Source organism: Mesoplodon bidens (assembly GCF_964165515.1).
Source record: "Mesoplodon bidens genome assembly, chromosome: 3".
Lineage (NCBI taxonomy): Eukaryota > Metazoa > Chordata > Mammalia > Artiodactyla > Ziphiidae > Mesoplodon > Mesoplodon bidens.
Window position 1 is genome coordinate 98,326,572 of NC_138178.1, and position 15,935 is coordinate 98,342,506.

Here is a 15,935-nt window from a genome sequence, read left to right on the forward strand (position 1 = left end):
TTTGCTACTGATTTAAAGTACTGTAACTGGATTTGATGTTAGCCAGTTAGATAATTTTGGGGGGGATACACTTTGGAGATTTAGAAAAACATTTTTAGATTATACCTTATGATTTTAAAATTAAGATTGGCGTCAAGAAAATATTAGAAAATATAAGGTATTACAATTTTATATTAAAAAGCAATACTTTTGGACAAGATTGATGTAACTATCTCCCTAACTTTTTTGGGTTTGATTCCAAAAATTTTTAAACGTATGAAAAGTAGAGAACCCCCCCTACTAAATATCCATCTTGCAAATCCTATATCTCCCTTTTAAATTTCCCTGTCTCAACGTATGTATTTATTTTGCTGACATATTTTACGAGAAATCCTAGGCCCCAAGTCACTCCACCCCTACGTATTCTCATATGTATCTCTTTTAAAAATGGACATTTTCTTACATAACCACAATGACTCTGTCATCTCTAACAAAATTAACAGTAACTTCTTGGTGTTAAGAATTCACACCAATCCATACTCAACTTTCAATGACTGTCTCAAAAATGTATTTTTCTAGTCCATTTGATGGAATCAAGGTACAACAAGGTCAACTACATTTGGTTATGATGTCTTTAAGTTTCTCTTCCTAGGACAGCTCCTCCCTTCCCCATTTACTGTCATCCATTTGTCTTGTTGAAGAAATTCCGCTGACTTCTTAAACTGAACCTGGGAAGTCCCTGTTGAAGAAAGGGCAATATTTGGCTGACAAACTGAGACTGTCAAAGTTTTCCAGTTTATGTTTTGGCCGTAGAGGGGCAAAGGGGGAAACTCCCAGACACTTCTGCCATATTTAATGATCTGAAAAATTTCCAAGAAGCCCTTAAACAATTTTACCCTTCATACTAAAGAGTTTAAAACTGTAATAATCATTATAAAATTTTTGTTTTATAAGATTATTTTGATATATTGGCAATTTATAAAATAGTTTTTATTTAATAGTGTTAAGGCATTCATGCATAAACTAAATGATATCAAATAAGCAAACAGATGTTTAGCAATTCCAAGTTTATTGGATTCCAATACTTTTCTTAGAATGTACACAGAAATAATCGAGAATTGTATTTTAATTAATCTGAGGAAGAAATACAAATTGGCATGTCTCTTAACTTTTGTTTTTATCTTTTTTTTTTTTAAAGGATCATTTAACCAGACAGGCAGGTTTTCATTAAATTTAATTTGTGTGGAGCTTAAATACTAAGTTGAGTTTCCAGGAGGTAAACGAATTGACAGCTCTGTCTTTTAAAACCTCATGTTGCTTAAAATAAATAAATAAATAAAATAAAATTAAAAAATTCATGTTGCACTATTTAAGGAAAGATGTATAGAAAATTTAGAGGATTAGAAAATGCTGATGAAAATTACAAGTGTTAGAAAAGACAAAATGAAACTTTAACATATCTCCACGGCATTCGTGTTAAACAAAAATGTAAACTAACATATATAAGGTTGGCTTAGCCTTTCCTTGCAACAGAAAGCCTAAGATCAGTGATGTACAGTTTCTGAAAAGATCAGTGATGTACAGTTTTTGAAAATCCAAAATATGAATGACTTTAAATGGAACCATATGAAGTCAACGAAAGTAAAGTGATCGTAGATAAAATTACCAAACTCAAATGAAATAAATTCAAAATGAAAAGGATGAAGGGCAATTAAGTACCTATTTTGACAATTCGAAGTGGTCAAGTCTTTAAAAGTATGACACAGGAACCTTAACCCATCTATATATGAGTGATAAATGAGGCATTTTGTGTCATTACATTCCCATAAATCACTTCCTTTAACTGCTGACGGCTTTTATCAGATCTAACCTTTTCAAGCTTCTATTAGAGTGCTAACATTTTCAACTTTGACACATGTGCAGTTTACAAATTCTGCAGCTGATTAACTCTGGACAGAAGCTCACTGGCATCATTGTCTTCAAGTTGGGTGAAAACCTTAGGGTCTCAAAAACTCAAGACACATTACAGTATAAAAATCTCAATTAACGTAAGGGGTTGGGCTTTGGAGTTGGTAAGGATTGTTTTCTGTTGGGAAACAAACATGAATAAGATTTCATTTTCCATGAAACAGGTGACCTAAGAAATACTAAGAAATGAAAAAAAAGAAAAGAAAAAAAATTAGAAAAAAGGAAAACCCTAGATGATAATGGTTAATTTCTAATTAAATACATTTTTTTGTCTTAAACTTTATTCATTTGGCAATCAAGAAATATTTTAGAAAAGTAATTGCTAAACCTCAGTCTCGACACAATAAAAAAAAGAAAACCTAAGATTAACGCATTTATGGGGTGAGGAGTATGACCCCAAATAAAACACAGTTTAAGTGGGGCTGTTATAATTGATGGAACCATTTTAAAGTGAATTTTATGGAGAGAGATTGAATTAAACTAAAACATACAGCTTAACTCTCTTATAAATCCCAACATTCTAAGTTAAACGTTGCTTTGGATAATCTAACCAATCAGTCAATTCAGTTGAAAAAGAAAAAATGAAAACTTCTCTTAAAGTAGCTAAGGAGGGCCTGCTTTTAAACTAGTTGTGTTGAAATAACAAAGTCAAAGCTTATAAAAGGTAATGCAATTTCTGTTGAAGTTTCTGTTAATATACCAAATCTTCATAGAATGTCTTTTATATATAAATTAGAATGAACTTATTACCAACTTATTACCTTACTTATTACCAACAAGAAACATTCTAAACACTTATCATAAGACAAAACTTTAATCAAAATATTTGTCTATTAATAATGTAGAAATAAATAAGGCAAAAATACATAAGCTGAAATCTTTTACATTACAGATGAGAGAAGATCGACTTCATGATATTTTTAATTTTAATGGTCCTAATTTCTTAGTAGAAGAGTTGAATACAACAGTTGAACTTGACAGCCCGAAGGTTTTAATGAGTAACACAACATTGTACAGGTAGATACTATGTGTCTGTCAGTGTATTTATATAAATAGCACATATATAAATATATTTGAGTAGATGTGAGTTTGGACAAAGACTATCAGAGAAACTTATTTGGAAAATATAATTGACACCAACCTTGTAATAAAGCTAAAGTTAAAAAAATTAGTGTCTTTGGCAATAACAGCCAGACTGAACAAATCTTAATACTGATTGTTCGACCATCAGAAGCCTGCCACTTCACAAAGCATCAGTTTTGATAAGAGCTACGAGCTATCAAGCTTAAATAATAAAACCTAAATGACTCTGAAGTCAAAATGTTCACAGAGAATGGCCTGTGGCAGATTACTTCTTGTTGATAAATGACAAATCTTAGAAAAATAGTGGGGGAAGGACAACTTTTTCTAGCATCACAACCCATAGTCTCATAATGTCAGCATCTAAGGCCTATCCATGACAAATTAAAAACTTCTTTATTTCACTAATAATGTCACTCATCACAGGAGCTGGGCAGTTACACTTTGACAATTCAGATGTAAATCCTGGGTTGCCTATGAGTATTCATGACAAAGTCATATTTATCATTTAAAACAAAAGGATGTGACTTCTTGGTGTTCATATCAAAGACCAGTGATGGATGAGGCCGTGCTAATCAAAAGACAGACTAGAAAGAACACAGATGTTTGCTACTTTGATTAAGAAAAGACTATTCCCTCCCCCGAAACTTCCCCAATACAGTCATTTCAAATTGTTTTAAATGTATAATTTAAAATAGATATCTAAGAATTTAAAATTCCCAGCTATAGCTCTTACAAAAAATAAACACCAGCTTTTATCCAACCTCAAATTATAAAAGCAAAATTCTTAAAACCAGGAAAAGATCAAACTACCAGAGAGTAATAGTTCCTCAGATGTAACCCATTGAGAGATTTCCACAATTGGTATTATCCTTCTCAATTATTATTTTCAATGCAGAAAATGAAGAGAAAGAAAGTCTATCATCCCAAACTTTTATAAATAGCACAACTGAGAGCTGAAATCAATGTGGGGAACTATAAGGAGAGCAAGGTTTAAGACATTTTTACTGTATTTGTTTCTGACCGTTATGTCTTTGATTTTTGTTCCAAATGCTTTACAGGTTGAAAAGCATTTAAAAATAGCTGTTGTCTAGATTTTAAGGTTTTATTAAATTAATTAATAATTAAATAATTCTAGTGAGTCAAGCATTCATCACCAGTTTGAATGAGAGAGACCAAAAATAAGTATGGCATTAAAAAAAAAAACAAAGATATTTAGAGCTGGAGCTATTGATAGCACTTTCTCCCATTCCACTGATGAAGAGCTATCATCAGGTCTGGCTAATAGAAATCTAATTTACAAGGCCCTGCTCATTTGAGTGCCTTTCAAGATGCACAGGATTGGTAACCCTTCAGACCTGCAAACAAATGCCTGCTCTTCCAGAGCAGAACTATTTTAATGTTGGTTACTGGGAAGTCATCACTGCAAGGTCACCTTGAAGAAGTGCAGGTGGTGGGTGGTGGAGAAAGCCTACTTTGTAAGTGATCTGTTTCCTGCCAATTTTCCTTGCTGCTTTTCAATCCCAGTGAAGCACACTTGTTGTTGATAAGTTTTTAAAAGTCAGAGTGGTGTGTGATAAAACAAAATATAATATAAAGCCATATGGAGGGAAAGAACTATTTATGCCTTAAAAGAATTCTTGGATAGCTTGGTGTCCTCAGGTAAAATGCTAGGCAGGCAGCTGATGTGCAAGTTTCCCTTTTTGGTAGGATCACCTTCCTCCCCAGATGAGGGAAACATCAAAATCACATAGTCTCTTTGCACCCACATCCTCTGTGCTTCTTGTATGGAAAATTTGTGTCACACCAAATGTGTCACTAGTTTTTTAGACCAGCAAGGGCATTCCATTTTACACTACTGAGTTGCATCCATATGTTATCAGGGTTTACTTTTCATTAGCGATAGTAACTACTATATGTCCTACTTACAGTGGGCATGTCCTCCTTTTTAAGTATATATCTGCTTCTCACAGAGGGAATTAAGAGTTGAAAATTTCAGAGGGCTTTACATTCAATATATTAAGAGGTATTTATAGAATAACAAAAATTTTTCACCTTCTGGCCCTTTTATGAAAAATTTACTGGATGCCTAATACATTTAATATTCAGTAGCATGTGAGAATAATTTTTATGCAACTCTAATAGTTAGAAAGATAGATAACTCAATTATTAGATCATCTATCAAAATATTCAGATGTATAAGAGGCTACTAAAAAGATTGATGACTGAGAAAGTCCACTGATTCTCTAGCCATCATATTCATGCATTTGGCCAGACAACATTTTTCGCTGCCTTCACAAGCAAGCTTCATTACCCATCACTCCACTGAAAAGAGTTTATTATGAGGCTGCCATCTTGGCAAGACTATTATTTAGATGATAAATGCTGAGGGGAAAAAAAGTGTCTACTTTTTTTTTTTTGAGGAAAAAAGATGAGCTTTTCTGACAGATAAAACAAACAGCATCTACATTTCTAATTAACTTAAATTTGGCAGATACAAATATAGGTCAGTTAAAGCTATGATGTTATCTTCTGTCTGAATTTTACCCTTAATTTGTAAAATGTAAATTAACTAATTAGACGAAAAACAGCATGATTAGTGACAAAATGTTTCAGCTGGGTCTTTGCTTCCTGACATTTATGATCAACTATAATGAATTATTGCTTTTTAAAATAATTGATAGAATATTTTTTTTCCTCACCACAATGAAAGAAATTTTACTAAGAATTTATAAAAGAAGGCCAGGAACTTAGCAAAACAACAGAACTTTGTGGTGTACTTTCTGAGGAAAAGATGTTTGTAAAACGGTATAATATTAGAAACAATCGGGTTAATTTATGCCTGTGTACCTGGGGTGAATTTAAAGGAAAGAAGCGTATGGACATTAAGTCACTAATAAATCCAGTAAAAAGACTGTCAGGACTTAACCCTTTCCCTGTCATTTCAAATAGATTTGCTGTGTATTCAAAGCAATTTGTGAGAATGTGTGTGTGTGTGTGTGTGTGTGTGCGTGCGTGCATGCACACCTGCGTGTACCCGCATGCTGGATGCGGGGGTCACAAGGTTTCATGGAGAACGGTGAGAAAACAGAAAAGAATTTGACCACTTGAGTTTCAGCAGGAAAACCTGCCAATGTGAAGTAAAATTAATCCATGTAATAGTTAAGTGAAAAGAGGTTTTCACTATTCCTATGTAAAGACTCTACAACGAGAAGTACAACTGCAATGTCAGATATAGGTGTCATTTGAAAATTACATAAAATCCTGAAAGTTAAGGTATGGGGGTTGGTGGGGGGTGGCCACACTTTGGCACAGTGGAGCTTGTATGACTGGGCCCTGGGCAGGCAGATCAGGATCAGGGCTGTCAGTTCTCAGAACACACAAACTTAGAGGTCTAACCTGAATGAGGAATATCAGGAAATTGGAGCTGAAGCCTGGTGGTAAACTAGGTAGGAGATGAAAGTGCTTTGTCAGTACTGGGGACTGGTTTTGAAAGGGTGAAGAAAATAGAAAGGGAAAAAATTCCAACAAAGATGTATGATGTTCAGGGTGCTACTGGAAAGTTCAAAGTTTATGCAAGATAGGTAATAGTTTGAAACAATTAAGTACTTCAGAATTTCTGTCTCAATTTTAGGCATGCCACTAAAATACTTATCTTGGACAAAAGTATCTTAATATGGCAGACAGTTATCACATTTGGAAATGATGTCACTGAAATACTTGAATACTCTTTTTCCCATATTATGACAAATACATAAAACTTTTTACATTTTGCAAAGTGCAATCTAAATGCTTAGAGAATATTATTCCACTTTATATTTACTAGCTGTGGAGACAGCAAGAAAATCTTTCTGAATAGCTGCTCCTGATTAAAAAGTACTTAGCTTATTACTTTTATATTTTAGAAATTCATTAATGGTAAACATTTTTCTTTCCATCCCCACATCACCATGATTTTGCATTAAGAAATAAAACGGGTAACTAGTCAAAGCTCCTTTTCACAGTACACAATCCTAACATAGAATGCCTTTATACATGACAGAAAATTCTCTTGACAGCTCTCTGGTTTCCACCTAACTCTTCAACCTCTTAACACATGATATACCTCTGAGGTAACTACTTCAAAAGCTACCTAAGATTTACCTGTATGTACATTAATTTTGCACTGTAGAGGTAATCCTCAAACATGTGAACTCCAATAAATTGGTTTCTATCACAAAGGTGAAGACTGCAAAACATATAACAGCACAGAAACCTCCTAATTTGTTTAGTTTCAGTCTTTCAAGCATTAACAATCTCCATTCCCATTTATCATTTTGAAAAACAAATTCATTTGAATTAAAAACATGAATTGATCTAAGCAAAGATTTCAGCTTGATGGTAACTGGAAAAACAAAGCTTGAGAAATTTAAAAAGCAATAACTTATGTTCACTTAAAATTTGTAATATTTCTATAGGGAAGGCAGCATTTCACGTTTGAGGAGTAAGTTTATCTGTGGAGGAGGAGAAAGGCAAAGAGAGCAATGCAATGAGTGTCAGGTACTCTGTCCAGACCTGAGTCCCTCAGTATTGCAGGAAGGTCAGATCCTTTCAGCATTGTACTGGTGTGTCAAAATATGTCAACAAACCATCACACCACAGGAAGAAGAATGACCTTTCAGTTCTTCATGTTTGGGCTGCCTGTGGAGCTTTGGACGTGGGGAATGCATGAATGGTTTTCCTAGCTGCTTGACAAATGCAACTCCCGAGGTTTCTTTCAAGTGTGATTGTTAAAAGCCCCGGGTTCTTACATTTTGGTACAACTTTCTCAACCTATATAACTCATGATGGAAACTGATGTTAACTATCAATACTCCATATAATCAGATTCAATGCAACTAGACTAAAATTACTTTATAAATGTTTAAATGTGAGAGATGAAGGTTGAGAGTCAGTAAGTTTAGAAATAATTATATTCACTGTAAGAGTAATACTTATTAATCAATTCTCTAGGCTTTATCATAGATGTCATTATAACACAGTTGTCTTCTTTCTCTCCCTGTCCGTAAAACTACGTGTTTCTCTACTCTCCCCTTCTGGGAAAACCTACTTTGCCTATTTCTACTGCAGATATCCCTAAATGAATCTATCTCTGGTCCATCACTCAGACTCCCATCCCATAACCCAGTTGCCTTTGGACATTTCTAATCATCGCAACTGAAGTAATCACTAACCTAGGTTATTTTCCACTCTCAGTTCCTTAAGAGCATCATTGTTCTCCCCATGGCCAATATCAAAACCTCAAAGTTATCTCTGTTCCGCACCGCCCAATACAACAACATTTAGTTACTTGCCAAATTCTTTCTTATCTCTGTAAGTCTACACAGGCTCCTTCCATTTCCACTGCCACCATTATAATTTGGGAATTAATAGAGCGTTTCAATATGGATGACTGGAATAGCAATTGTGTTCCTCTTCCCATCTTCTTGCTTCTGTCCACCCTGAGCATTGCTACCAGAATATCTATCCTAAAGTGGCCTGATCATGTCACTCTTCTATTCAAAAATCTCCCCTGGCTTTCCAGCTCTGTGATCTTGACCTGGGCACTTAACTTTTCTATGCCTCATCTTTCTCATATGAAATGAGGATAAAATACCAGTATCGACCTCATAGGACTGTTCTGTGGATTGAAGAGGATAATACATATAAGTGCTTAAACCAGTTCCTCGAACATAGTTGGCGCTCAGTGTTGGCTATTTTTGTGATTTATGTATATGTTGTTTCCCCATTAGATTGAATTAAATTCCTTGAAGGCAAAGTTAGGTTTTGCTCATCTTTGTACACTCTGAGATGCATAGTATACTGTCTCTACATAGAAGGAACTCCGTATCTACCGAATTCAGTCATGAATCTGTCCTACTACTTATGGACCACTTTGCTAGAATGTGCTGAATTAGAAATATATAGTGGTAAAAATATTTATTTCACATTAAACAATGAAAGGCAATTGGGGCTGATCAAGTATTTTGCTCTAGTGTTGAATTCAGTATGGTTTTATATACCTGACCTGTGCACACAACCAATGACTTCATTTTCACCATTTTCATAATCAATATACAGTGCTCTGAAAGTATTACAGCCAAAGCCATCAAGGACAACTGTGACAGCCTCATATTTACAGAAGTTGATGAGCTTTGAATTAAAAAATCCTCTTTTCTAAATAAAGGAATTTTGCATGAATTTTGAATTTATGATCACTTGAAATGAGCTATCAGGGATGCTATAAGAATGAATTTAAAATGGGGATGTGGTGATGATTAGCAAAGTTGCCAGAAAAAAAAGGGAAGGAAATGGCAAAAAGGAATACATAAGGAGAAGCAGGAAGGGGTTAACAAGGTACCTTGTTGGTAGAATCTTTATGAGAAAATAAGGGTGAACAAAACACAGGAAGTATCTCAAAGTAAGTGATTCAGGAAGGGAAGGGAGTAAAACAAGAAAGTAGAATTCACACAAATCATAAAAGTACACTAGGAATATAAACGAGAGAGCAAGAAAAAGAAAAACACAAGCGAATATAAGTGACATGTTAATGGATAAACAGAATTCATATAGGAGATTTAATTTTCACAAGAATATGACTTCCAGGGTCAATTAGAAATTAGAGGGAAAGGATGCTTACCATGGCCATTATGTATCCATATATATTTCTGTTTTATGAGAAGAAGAGTATGAGACATGAAAATTATATGCATGGTTCATCTTCCATACTCCACATGTGTGGGAAGAGAATAAGCAAGGGTAAACTAGGGCAACGCAGCCTCATCACCTATAAAAGTCACCCATCCCAGGAGATTCTTGAATGATATGTAATAGCAGAAGATGGTCAAAAATGGAAAAAATGTGTCTCTTACATATGGAGGGGGTGAAAAGCCATAACTTCTGTGAACGGGGTTCTATCTCACCAAAAGATGCCTAGCTTTATTTTAGTCTAAGAGGGAGCAGAAGCCCTTAGTGAGTGCTATCAAAAGATGACCAAAGAAAGCTGCTTTCTAACAACCATAAGCTTATTATCCACTCTTTGGCCTTAACGATATGAAAAGCCTTGCTTTTGTTGGGCAAAAAGTAGTGACTGAAAATCCCATTCCAACTCTCAGAAGCCTGGGAGAAAGAGAGAGAGAATATATGGATGTCTATTTGAAAGAGAGATATCAAAAGAAACAAACTTGAAGGTTTCCACAGCACTCTCTCATAGTTGATGCTTAAGAAAATTTGTTTAGGATGACAACGAAGTCTAATGTAGCATAAGTAAGATTACAAGGTTAATGTTAAACAAGACAAACTGGTTTATAGTGCCTTAAATTGCGTGTTAAAAACCATACTTGAGAGGACATCTACTTGGATCCAAGATGAGGTAACAGGGACTGTATTTATCCTCCTGCTGGCAATAACTAAAAAGCAAAATAGATAACAACAGATAGCAAGCAGTGAGGGACAGTGACCCCTGAATGATGGAAAACAGAAGAGGCGAGCACTTTGATTTCCCCAGCTTGCTGCCTGGAGAGAGTTTCCAGGAGGCAATGTGGGAAGGAAGAACCTTCTCAGAGTTGAAGAGATGGAGCTGGGGAAATGGGAAGACCAGGCAGCTAAAGAGTTTGTCATAAAACAAGTCTCAGTAATTTTAAAAGGATTCAAGTTTGTTTCTGACCTCAATGGAATTAAATTAGAAACCAATAACAGAAAGCTATGTGAACAAATTCCAAATATTTGGGAACAAAACAGCATGCTTCTAAATAGCCTGTGGGTCAAAGAAGAAATAAAAATAAAAATCAGAAAGTATTTGGAACCAAATAAAATAAAAATACAACATATAACATTTTGTGTAATACAGCTATAGCAGTACTTTGAGGCAAATGTACAACACTAAACTGCCTATATTGGGAAGAAAGAATGGTTTCAAATCAATAACCTCAGGCTTCCACCTTAGGAAACTAGACAGAAGACCAAATGAAACTGAAACTAAAAGTAAATAAATAAATAATACAGATTAAAAATCAATGAAAAAGAAAAAAGAAAACCAACAGGAAAAAGTCAATAAAATGAAATATTGGTTCTTTCAGAAGACCAGTAAAATTGAAAAACCTCTAGGCAGACTGATCTGGAAAAGTAGACAAAAGTATCAATATCAGGAATGAAAAAGGTGACATCACTACAGATTCTACAGATATTAAAAGAATATGGGAGTATTTTGAATAATTTTATGCTAATATATTCCACGACTTAAATAAAATGAATAAACTCTTTAAAAGACACAAAGTATCAAAGTTCACTCAAGAAAAAAATAGATAACCTGAATCCCTGTATCTATTAAATAAATCAATTTTGTAGTTTAAAATCTTCCCACAAAAGAATAGCCCCAGATCATCTGACTGGGAAATTCTACCCCGTAGTTAATGAAGAAGTAGTAACAATTCTACACAAACTTTCCAGAAAACTGAGGATAAGGGAATACTTCCCAAGTCATACTACAAGGCCACCATTACTCTAATACCAAAACCAGACAAAAAGTTTAGAAGGAGAAGTAAATCACAGACCAATCTCACTCATGAATGCAAATGCAAAAATTCTTAACAAATTTTTAGCAAATCAAATATAACAAAATATAAAAAGGATATTGATTCATGACCAAGTGGGGTTTATCCCAGGATGCAAGGTTGGTATAACATTCAAGAATCAATCACTGTAATTCATCATATTAATAATTAATTTAAAAATATCCATATGATCATCTTAATAGATGCAGAAAAAACATTTTGACAAAATCCAACACCTATTTTGATAAAAACTCTCAGCAAACTAGGAATAGTGGGAGTTTCCTCAAACCTAAAAGGCATCTACAAAAACCTATAGCTAACATTCTTCTTAACGGTAAAAGATTAAATGCCTTTCCCCCAAGACCAGGAACAAGGTGTACACATTCACCACTATTCACCTTTGTATACAAGATTCTAGGCAGTGCAGCTAAAAAAAAATAAAAAAGCATCCAAATTGAAAAAGGAAGCAAACTGTCTTTATTCATAAACAACATGGTTGTCTATATAGAAGATCCTATGGCATCTACCAAATAAGTAAAGTATTAATAAATGAGTTTTACCCACTTGCACAATGCAAGATCAATACACCAAATCAACTGTATTCCTCTATTTTAACAAGATAAATTGGAAATTGAAACAAAAAAAAATCACTTCCTATAGAATCAAGAAATATAAAATACATAGGGTCCCAAATTGATCTATAAACTCAATGTGATGCCAATCAGAAGTCCAGCAGATTTTTTTTAGGAATTTATAGGTTGATTCTAAAATTCATATGGTAATGCAAAGGACCAAAAATAGACAAAAATAACTTGAAAAATAAAAATGAAGTTGGAGGACTAACACTACCTGTTTTCAAAATTATGTATAGTAATACAGTGTAGAATTAGTATAAAGACAGACAAATTGGCCAACAGAACAAAATAGGGAATTCAGAAAAAGGCCCACACATATATGATTAATTGATTTTTGACATATGTGTAAAGGCTATTTAGGGGAGAAAGGATAGGCTTTTCAACAAATGGTTCTGGCACAACTGGATATCCATATCCAAGAAAATAAACTTCAAGCCATACATCATGCCATACATAAAAATTAACTGAAAATGGATGCTAGACCTAAATGTAAATATATGATTATAAATCTTTTAGAAGAAAACAAGGGTAACATCCCTGTGATTTCTTTAAGTCTTTAAATCTGTAAGATTTCTTAGATATGACATCAAAGGCATAATCCATAAAAGAAAAAATCTGGTAAACTGGACTTCATTAAAATTAAAAACCTCTGATTTTGAAAGCCACTGTTAAGAGAATGAAAAGACAAGTCACAGACTGGAAGACAATATTTCATATCTGACCATATATCTGATAAAGGACTTAAATCCATGATATTTTTTAAACCTATGAAAACTCAATAATAAGAAAACAACTCAACTAAAAAATGAACCGAAGATTTGAACAGATGCTTCTCCAAAGGAGACAAATAGATAAAAATAAACATATGAAAAGATTCTCAATATCATTTGTCATTACAGGAAAACTAAAATCACATTGAGACACTATTACACAACTATTAGAAAGTTTGAAGTTAAAAAGACTGACCGAAGGGAGCACCTGGAACTCCCATAAACTGCTGATGGGAACATAAAATGGTACAACCACTTTGGAAAACAGTTTAATCATTTTGAAAAAGGTAAAAATCCACTTACCAAATGTCCCAACTATTTTATTCCTAGGTATTTGCCCAAGGGAGATGAAACCATACAAGATTTTTACATGACTGTTCATGGAAACTTTATTACTAATAGCCAGAGCTAGAAACAACTTAAATGTCTATCCAGAAGTGAATGGATAAACAAACAGTGGGACAGCCACACAATTGAATACTTGCCAGCAATGAAAAAAATGAACTCTTGATATGTTCAACAACATGAATGAATAATGAAATAGTTACATTGAGTAAAAAAAAAAGCCAGACAAAAGAGTATATGCTGAATGATTCCATTTACAGAAAACAGAAAATATAAACTAATGAATAGTGACAGAAAGTAGATCAGGGGTTGCCTGGGTGCAGAGACAACTGAAGGGATTGAGAAGAAGGATGATAAAGGGGTACAAGGAACTTGTAGAGGTGGTAGGTATCTTTGTCACTATCTTTGTCATGGTGATAATTTTACGAGTTTATACATATGTTAAACTTGTCAAATTATGTACTTTAAATATGTGCAGTTTATTGTATGTCAATTATATCTCATTAAAGCTGTTTTTAAAAACACCGTTACTATTAAAACAGACTTTTTACACGTTTATTTTTTTCTGTACCATATATAAAAAAACTCTGATTCTGTAGATTTCAAATACAACAATTTAGGGGTTGTTATTTTCTGGGCACATAGGTATGTATATGTGACAGGATTTTAGATTAATCCTACAGATGTGCATTTTGAATATACAATAAGGAGAGCAACAGAGAACGTCTGGCCCATTTTCTTGAACCACATGAGGGTGAATACCTACACCTCATATGCTGGAGAGGTTTTTAGCTTCAGCTTAGCAAACCCATTAAGTCAGCGGTCCCCAACCTTTTTTGGCACCAGGGACCGGTTTCGTGGAAGACAATTTTTCCAAGGACCGGGGTTGGGGGGGGCGGATGGTTTAGGGATGATTCAAGTGCATTACATTTATTGAGCACTTTATTTCTATTACTATCACATTGCAATATATAATGAAATAATTATATACCTCACCATAATGCTGACAAGAGGCAGAGCTCAGGTGGTAATGCGAGCGATGGGGAGCGGCTGTAAATACAGATGAAGCTTCGCTCGCTTGCTCGCCCGCCGCTTACCTCCTGCCGCTTGCCTTCTAACAGGTCATGGACTGGTACTGGTCCATGGCCCAGGCGTTGGGGATCCCTGCATTAAGTGACAGAGTAAGTAGCCTCTTATAACAGATTTATCAGTATGACTGACATTAAGCTGCATGGTGGAGTAGAAAGAACACAGGTGTGAGTTCAGAGGGAGACCTGGGTTCAGGTTCTGTCTTTGCAATTTACTGCCTCAGTCCTCACTATGAAGCCCTCAAAGGCAGAGGCCAGATGCCAAGTGACTAACAAGTGTCTGTGAAGTGTTTGCTGATCTGAACCAGTATTCCTCAATACAACTCTTCTTTTTCTCATGAAGACTCTATGTAGAAGCACCTAGGCTAGGAATGCTGGGGCTAGCTGGCAAATGAAGGCCATGTAAAGAAGTGGACTTCAACTTGATGCAGGTCAACGTCATCATCAGAAGTTTTCAAAACGAAACAAAAAAAACCTCCTAAGGTCCAGGTTCCACCACACACCAATTAAATCAGTTCTCCAGGGATGAATCTCACATCAATATTTAAAAAGTTCCAACCATGTGATTTTAATACATGTGAAGGTTGAGAATCACTATCCTAAACCCCAAGCCATTTTAGCAGCAATTTCAACCTGATCTCCATGATTCCAAAATTACTTTCAAAAATGAACTCTGTATCCTTGGGCTCCTGACTCTAACTGTGCTCCTGAGTCACTTCTTTTATTTTTCTCTTACCCTCTCTGGACAATCATAATGATTGTGTTTCCATCCTTAGAATGGACACCCAATCATTTGCTTGTTGGTCTGATTTGTGGTAATACTTCTGAAACATATGTGATTCATATTAACTCTATCTTAATAGCTCAGCAAGAAAAGTTAAGTCTTCAACAATTCTTTGGTCCCCTGGAATTGGGAAACTGGTCAATAGGCACCATCCCTCCCCAACTAATAAAAATCTTGTATATGCTTGAAGGTAATATCAGATAGACATCTTTCTGAGAAACTGTGATTCACTGACATTTCCTTATAAGCCTATTTTCTTTCCCTTTAATCCTTGATTAACTCATTCCAGTTTTCTCAACCACTATCTCTTTATTGCAAATACCACTTCAACGGCCTAAGACAGCATTTCTATTCCTCATTCAGTTTTGTATTTAAAGTCAATGTTGAAAACAATTAACAATGGCAGAAAATATGAATTCTGTGGTGGGCAAAGTTCTTGCTATTCATACTCCAAATGCAGAAAAAAATGGTACTTATCCATTATGAGAACTCATAAAAGTACTATCTACACAGAAGACACTTCCTTCGTCCTTTTAAAATATTTCGAGGTTACTCCAGCTAATAACAGTGTCAAGTATTTCTCTGGAACAATGAGACATCAGTATCTCACAACCAGCACCACTATAAGAGATGGAAAAGCAAATTATTATATTTTTACCTTCAGAGAGGCCTTCTCCAGTGCATTTGCTAATTATTAGTCAATCTCTCTCTTGTTG

The 15,935-nt window shown here is 34.6% G+C and overlaps 1 protein-coding gene across 3 annotated transcripts in view; it reads right to left on the bottom strand.

The window, feature by feature from the left end:
• CDIN1 (CDAN1 interacting nuclease 1) overlaps window positions 1–15,935 on the bottom strand; it is a 217,677-nt gene that overhangs the window by 77,232 nt on the left and 124,510 nt on the right. The gene's annotated exons all lie outside the window — the stretch shown is intronic.